The following is an 8,045-nucleotide window of genomic DNA, read 5'->3' on the forward strand; positions in this document are numbered from 1 at the left end:
GGTCTGAGATCCCGCCACATTGTGAGCAATCTGGATGCAATGTAACAATAGTGTAGCAAAATTGGCAAGGCAAACAACAAAAGGACATGAGGGGCATCATAATAGGGTATTCATATTATGCTTGTCTTGAGTAAAGAGATTAAGGCAGCCATATGTGTAGCTGCGTAATATATAGAAAGCAATGAAATATTAACAATGACAATGAAGAGCTTCCGAATTAAGTAAAAGATTGCTCCCTTCTTGAATGTTTTTCAGAGAACTGACAGAGCAACAGGGCACTACTTAAGCCATCTAATAATTATAGAACCTAAAAGAAGCTATGCTCACTTCCTAATGATTTAAAATTGAACAGTTGTGCTTACAACAGCATAAGTAGGCTGACCTTAAGTACTTGGTGCAAACTATCCTCAGAAGCCATTCGTACACCACTTTTTTCCAAACCACGATGCTGGCAACAACTAAGATCAGGCAGTGTACTTGCTGCAGACCAGATCAAAGGGAGCACCAGAGCTGGTCACTGAATCTTCAGGGAGAGTAAAATTCAGCTGGTCCACATGGTTGGAGAAATAATCTTCAAACCTAAGTTGCACCATTGATAGAAACAGTGGTGAGTAACATGAAACCTAAGATTCAGAGAGATCTATGAAGCCATAGTCAAAGGAAAAAAAATTGGCTGCAATCTTTTTGTAAAGCAAGCAAGTCCAGTCATGTAAAATGAAGCAGATATACACAGCTCAATGATGCACTGTCCTGTATTAAGCTAATTGTAGAAACTTACTTAAGTCGGGCCAAGGTAATACAATCTTGGAACGTATCACCGTTGTCTCCATGAAGGCATTCAATAAGACGTTCAAGCTGATCCTAGCTTGCACATCACAAGCAGTTCTTGCTGCAGTTACATATGCGCGGATTTGACAGGGAATCATTAACTTCAGTAGAAGTTTTCTCAAGTAAATCCTCAAATTCATACATAGCACAGGTCAGGCAGTGGTGCAATTTAGTCAGTTGTGAAGTGGATTACCAAAAGAACATAAGGGAGAACATGTATAGCATTTCTAGAGCATGTGCTTCATGGTACAAACCTAGTTTTTTCAGATTGTTCATAGCCTCCTCAGCTAGACGATAAACACCTAATGAATGTTCAAAACGCATGTGGACGGCCTTGGGTACACCAGATGCGCAAGACCTAAAACAAAAACACGAGTTATACTATTATTCCACCGGAGTTTGATTACCCAAGAAAGAAGCTGACAGTTATGTTCATTTTAGAAGAAAAAAAATCAAGAACATCCAAATGTCCATCTAAATTTTAAGAAGATGACAATTGCCGTCACCGGATCAGCCGGGCGAAGGCACACGAGGACGTGATCATACTGGTTGAAGAGACACATGCTGGCAGTGTGGATCTCCTCTTGCACAACACATGCTCATTTTTCCGCCGCGTCGGTGGTTCAACACCGTGCTGACAACCACATCTCCTCCTCTTTCTCCCCATTCTCTAGGCTAATATAATCAATCATAATGTACAAAACATGAGCAGTACATAAATGAAGACTTTCACATAAAATTAGTGCCAGATGAAACACCAAAGGAACAAAAAACTGAATTAGTGAATTACCTCCTGTCTGTTGGGTCGATTGATCGAACAGTTTTCTTGCAGGTGGTTGTTGATCTCGAGAAGGCAATGGGCGTCGTAGCTGAGGGCTGCAATGGCATGGGGGAGGGCCCCAAGTAGTGCGGGGGTTAGGTCTGATCCGGGAGGAGATCCACCGGAGGTCGGCGTGGGACACTGTCGGACGACTTGAGTAGTTCACTCCTGGCCGTTCAGCATGTAACATTTTGATCTCTCTAAGCTTCAGTTTGGAAGGATCAGTGATAACAAAAACTGATTCCCACCATGCAGCTACAAAGTCAATATTGTAGTTCTGATTCGAAGGCCACACTATAACCGAGTCTTGCTGTATAATTCAGAAGAGGACAAGCAGTAGAACTTTGAATGTTACCTTCTCATAGAAAGCATTAATATTCTGATCAACAGACGACTGCTTGAGCTCAAATACTATGCTTTCTTGTCCTGCACATAAGCTTGCAACTTCAACTTGCCTTGTAGACACTATTATCAGGCTCCCTTTCTTATTGTTTGGGAAGCACCTCTTAACCCGATTCCACTCTTCAATGGTTGATAAGTCATTAAGCACAATCAGGAACTTCTTAGCATTGAAATATCCATTGAATTCCTCAGCTAACTCTTTCCCCATCTTTTTTGTTTCCAGCAGAATGTCAACTCCTTCGGATGCGTGAAGCTGCTCTACTAAACTTTGAATGAAGTCTTCTGGACTGAAAGGATGCATCAACCTCACCCATGCTCGGCACGGAAAATTGTTTTTGATCTCTGGATCCTTGTAAACTGCCCGGATGATCGATGTATGCCCAAGATCAGCACCTTTTCCGCCCACTGTAATCACCCTTAGGTCGGTGTCCTTCTTGTTTATCAGCTGGGCAAGATCCACCTTTGATTTTTCCTGCTTCGTTGCGTCCTGAATGCCAAGCATTGTTGTACCTGTGATCGTGCGTATCGATGGGTCAAATAAGAATCGAATAATCAATGTTGCTCGTACGTCCATTACTACATTTTAAAACAATCTCACAACAGAATATGAACTATAGATACTTAATTTATTTGGTCAGATAGATCATAGGGAACTTGGTGATTACTTTGCTTATTTCACCTACAGGAACATGATTTGTATCCATCTAATATCACATACATACATATATTTCTTCACGGTATTCACTTTCTATAAGAAATTTATGGATAATGAAAGAAAACGTCTCTCCAGGCATCAAGTGATGTACAGGACCACAAATTCATTCAATAATAACCGGATAAAAGAACGAAGCATAGCTACCTGCAATTCCTTGGTTCACGACGATTCACTACCCAATACGAATCGAGTTCACAAGGGGTTACTATACATCTTGTATTGGCACTCATTGTTTTCAGTTTGAAATACGTCAGTATACAACACATTTTCTGATGGCCACGAACAAGAGCCGAGGAGGGGGCGAACTCAGCTGAAGATAGAAAGGAGGAAGCTCCATGGGTGGTGCATCCCAAGCTGCAGCAAGGCAAGGTCGACCCCTCCTTCCTCAAGCATCCAATCCTTGCTCTGCACATCTACCATGGAGGATCAAACCAGACATTAGAGGGAGAAAGGGGGGAGAGATAGGGGAGAAGATGAACTCACCCCATGGCCAGCGGGCACAGGAGCAGCATCCTGGACACGGAGATGCCTGTGGGGGCGCGATGGGCGTCGGAGAGGATCCGCCGGAGGCGCCGGAGCCACGCCAGTGTGGAGGCGCCCGAAACCCTAGACATGGTGAGGGCTTAACGTCATCGCTGGTGGCCGGGAGCGGCGAATCCCGCTGGCGGAAAAGACCCAGCGGAGCGAGGCGAGCCCGGGCCGGTGCTGCGTGGTGTCGAAAGTCGCCGGAGAATGCCGGGATCGGCCGGCATCTGTGGCGGCGGAGATGTGTCCAGGGAGAGAGAGAGGGGTCGCGGGAGAGAGAGATGGATTGGTGGGGGATCCATTTGATCTGGGAGGGAAGCGGAGGAGAGGGGCAAAGGCTGCCGGCGGTGAGGTTCGGGGAGGGACGATGCGATGGGCGGCGGCCGGCGCGGGGCGGCGGGGAGGCTCGAGCGCGAGATCGCGCGTGGAGGCGCAGGGTGCGGTCGGAGGCGGCGGACACCGGCAAATTCAGGGTGTTTTTTGTAAAAACGAATTTATCAGATCCACTTAAAATAGGATTGCGGGTTAAATACCAAAAAGCATAGGTACTTTTTTGCAAAATCTCCGATGATTACAAAAACTAACTTCTTTTAGGATTTGTATTGTGTTTTCAGGGATTAGAAGTATATGAAAATAACTATATTAGATATGTATTGGCTGAGCAAGTAACAAAAAATAAGGGAAAGAGTTTAGTCCACATGTGTATGTTTATGCACAAAAATCTGGGAAAGTTCTTGTCATAACGCAGGCATAACAACATGAGTTTTATACCAACATGCGTGTGTAATAACATTCAGAATGCATGAAAAAAATGAATAGCTACAACAGTTAGGCCACAAAATTCACTCAAACTGAATAAAGCTACATTCGAGAGCAAATAAAGTACTATCGAGCTCCTCAATTGACCTCTCCAATAGCTTGACTTCTTCATCCTTCTCTTTTCATCTGCTATCTGTAGGAGTACAAAAGAAGGGTTCTAAAGAAGAAAAACGGAAGTAGTATTAAGAGGAGAAAACATTAATCAAATAGGCAGATGAACACCTGACTGGCTGGCGTCCATAGCAATTACTTCCCTTTATTTTGCCACCGCCAAAGCATCTCTAGCTTTTCTCTCAGAGGGACACCTTGGTAGCTTTTCTCTCAGAGGGACACCTTGGAGTCACATTATTGCTTCTCTTCTGAGAGCTTGGAGAAGTTATTTTGCAAATTTGGAAGCAAGCCGTTCCTTTCATCGTCAAGTAAATTTCTCAGCTCAATCAACACTTCCTCCAATATTGGAGTGGAATTACTATTATGGGCTAACTACTATTTCATAGAGTAATCAATCCGTTCAATAGGACTGAGCTGAGGTGGCAAATCAATGTTCTCCACAGAAACTGGATTCGGTTTGCAGACAACACTTGCTGACTACTCCTCCAACACCTAAATCTTTTCTTTACTCTTTATAATTTAAGGATGTAAAAAATTAATAAATTTAAACTCACTGGATTGGATGGATGGAGTGTCTAGCTAGTAGGATTAAACAATTGGTCCTTTACTGGTTGATTAATTAGTGAATCAAACATTTTTCTGAATCTTTGTTTAAATGGATGTGCATGATTAATCAGTTAACACTCACAGTGAGGGAGGACATCATGATGGAGAGGGCGCAACCTACTTGACCAGCAAGCCCCACGCCTTCCGTAGCCTGGACGCATAGCTGGGCAAACACTACTGGCCCGTCGGCGCCCAGAGGATGGCGGTGCTCGTAGGATGGAGCAGCAGGTGAGCGCGTCGTGGGGAGGCTGACAGAGCGCGTCGACGCCCTGGCTGGGCGCCCCCAGGCCCGCTGGATCAGGAGGCCGTCCTCCTCCTTTCTGCCGCTGTAATAGCCATTAAATTTGATTGTAGCATGATTGTTGCTTCACGAAACACCTTTCCAATCCCAGAAGACCGGCATTGCTCATGTCAGACCTGCACAAAGGTTATAGACGTCTCAGATTATATTGAATTCACTGCCTATTTAATTCTCAAAATTTTGTCTCAACAAATAGAAAAGGGAAGTAAGTATAGCAGGACAATTTCGAATTAATGGCACTTAAAACAAAGATACTCCACCCAAATGTAGTAATAAAATACCATGAAATCAATATGATTTGTCAGCTGGTTTGCTTGCCATGATTCTTTTCTTCTAATTCATGTACCTTGTCAAGTAGTGCATAACTGAACATGTACAAAACCCTGCGGTCTCCCAAGTTACTCAACGAATGACTAATCGATACAGACTGGAAACAAAATCAAGTTGAATGCTTTGTCCATTGGTTCTCAAATAGTGAAAGATCGGCAGGAGTGACTGATAGACCTTGGGTGAAAATATGAAAAAAGAGGATCATACCAGTAGCTATTATCAAACATCATCTAGCTCTCCATGATTGCCCACAATGTGCATCATAGTTTTTTTCTGTTGACGACTTGAAGTACTAAAATTGTTGAAAGAATTCAAGATTAGTGTAGCCGAATTCACTTACAGATGCAAGAAATCTAGCTTGATGAAAGTGTGGACATAACATAAAAAATTTGAACTGGATATTTGAGTTAAATTTAATGAATATTTCATATAGAGGAGAGAATTTTAAGGATACAGAGTTATCTACCTGATGAGTAGCAGTAAGAACTACCGGTGACAAAGTTGAATGTCATCGAGGAAATAAACAGCTTCATGGCCAGACCACCACAGATTTCCTCGGGGCAGCCTCATATATAGAAACAACCACCTATATCTTTCAAATAACTGGAACACCTCCTGCTCTACTAAATCAACCATCAAGTCATAAAATCATGCACTCGGAATATCCATGCTAGGTTGCTGTTTGGTCATAAATTGGAAACTAAGATTGCAACTATGCCTCATGTAGCGGCTGGCACGCTCGCTCCCCGCGGGAGAAAACCACTTGGATGCACTGAGCATGCACGTAATGGCGCTGCATAGTCTGCATTGCTGCTAACTTAGGACTTGGAAACTCAGACCAATACTTGGAGAGATACACAAAGAGGAGCCCTTGATTGGGTCGTATCTGCTTGAGAAGTATATGCACAGGACAATCTGACCAACTTAGTCATGGGCCGCTCCAATGTACAAAGCAGAACACACAACTCTGTCTTCAATCTCACAATGTCGTGAACCTCGACGGACGGACATTGGTGATGCCATCGGTGGCGGCGACGGTGTGGTGTACCGTTAACTGGTGAACGCCGCGCCAACCATTGTTTCCCGGAACACCTTCAACACTGCAGGACACCGGACAAAACGACCGAGGCGAAACAACAAACAGGTGTCGCGCACAAAGCCACGAACACATAACCAAACAGGCACTCACCATAGGCAAACTTCTTGACCTGCTTGGTGGTGCAGCTGATGATGCCTTGAGCTCTATAATGGTAGTGCATAAATGTAGAGACACAAATGTTAGGCATAAATTGGTTGGCCTTTCATCTATCAACAACTGATAAATTCAGGCCACTTGCAAGTTGTAAACATACAGGCAGAGGCGCATAAACTAGACTTCCGAGTTTCTTTTCTGCTTCTTCTTTGTAAGGCTAAACTCCATTTTCTAGATGAGCAAAGGATGTACAGGTTTTCAGCCACAGTTGATAATCCTTTAAACATGTTTTGTTTTACAGAACAGAAAAATGACCAAGATATCCTGGGAACTTGATGGTGTGTTTTGTTACTATAGAATAGTAGTACGAAAAAAGAAGGATCAAGATGTTTTCGTGATGAAGTCATACTTTCTGTTGCTGCACATAGAGCTCTAGTAGAGAATTGGCGTTGGCAACAAATCACATTGACATTATATCCTTCATCGGGTTTTTGTTTTGATCCTGCAATTCTTGCTCCTGCAGCTCACTTGGCCAGCCGTTAAATGAATAATAGTAACAGAGGGTGCATGCTATCTAGGGTCAGAATTAATTGAAGGTCCTGGTTCATCGTTAGTAAAGAATAGTAGCATAAGGAGTATGCTATTTAGGGTGAGGATTAGATGAAGTTCCTGATTCATCATTACTTTACTTTTGAGGTCAAACTCGAAATACCTCATCAAGTAATAATATATTTTTGCAAAAATATATGGCTTTTGGATAAGGCAGGCACAACCACTGGCATCTCCGTCATATATCTCTTAACCTAACTATAGAAAAATGTCTTTAAAAGTTCTCATACATCCTAAGTCCTAACTGCAGTGGGTACATCACTATTTAGATGCTCTGAAGTAAGGAGGTGTTCACAAGGAGAATTCAAAACTAATACATCTTCTTGACCTGAAGCACTATTTGTATAACGAAAATGTTCTGAAACTGCTGAACCTGAGCTTATCTAACAAGTATTAAACATTCAACTTTTCTACATGCTTGACCTGGTATGCTTGAGGGAAACAAAAAAAGAAGTTTTTTTTTGCGGGTACAAAAAAAAGTTTAACCTTACGTAAAGATACAATTAAAGGGTGATTCATTGATGGAGTAATCAGATAATGCGAAAATCAATAGTAATAATAAGAAAGAGTTCCAGTAATCACTAATAAATACTCCCTCCGTAAACTAATATAAGAGTGTTTAGATCACTAAAATAGTGATCTAAACGCTCTTATATTAGTTTACAGAGGGAGTATATTATAAAAACCTAAGGTAATGATGATGGAAGCTATGGTTGCACGCACACACTTAAAGATCATGGTGAAGAATAAAGCCCAGAACTCATGCTCTTTTCAAATTACAATTCTA

The 8,045-nt window shown here is 42.5% G+C and overlaps 2 long non-coding RNA genes across 7 annotated transcripts; both read right to left on the reverse strand.

The window, feature by feature from the left end:
- Window positions 1-213: 213 nt before the first annotated feature.
- Window positions 214-3,739, reverse strand: LOC119354059. 6 transcript variants are annotated; one of them, XR_005170625.1, is made up of 7 exons: window positions 3,249-3,739; window positions 2,910-3,178; window positions 1,619-2,560; window positions 1,335-1,503; window positions 1,083-1,186; window positions 779-889; window positions 214-579 (listed from the first exon to the last, which is right to left on the reverse strand). It is a non-coding gene; the product is annotated as an uncharacterized LOC119354059 (long non-coding RNA). The 6 variants fall into 6 exon arrangements; XR_005170624.1 differs by having other exon boundaries at window positions 779-1,503; window positions 1,619-1,903; window positions 2,004-2,560; XR_005170622.1 differs by having other exon boundaries at window positions 779-1,186; window positions 1,375-1,503.
- A 368-nt stretch (window positions 3,740-4,107) lies between these two features.
- LOC119359227 lies at window positions 4,108-6,288 on the reverse strand. The gene is made up of 4 exons (XR_005172423.1): window positions 5,924-6,288; window positions 5,665-5,749; window positions 4,332-5,243; window positions 4,108-4,242 (listed from the first exon to the last, which is right to left on the reverse strand). It is a non-coding gene; the product is annotated as an uncharacterized LOC119359227 (long non-coding RNA).
- Window positions 6,289-8,045: the final 1,757 nt, after the last annotated feature.

Source organism: Triticum dicoccoides, chromosome 2A, assembly GCF_002162155.2.
Source record: "Triticum dicoccoides isolate Atlit2015 ecotype Zavitan chromosome 2A, WEW_v2.0, whole genome shotgun sequence".
NCBI classification, from domain to species: Eukaryota; Viridiplantae; Streptophyta; class Magnoliopsida; order Poales; family Poaceae; genus Triticum; species Triticum dicoccoides.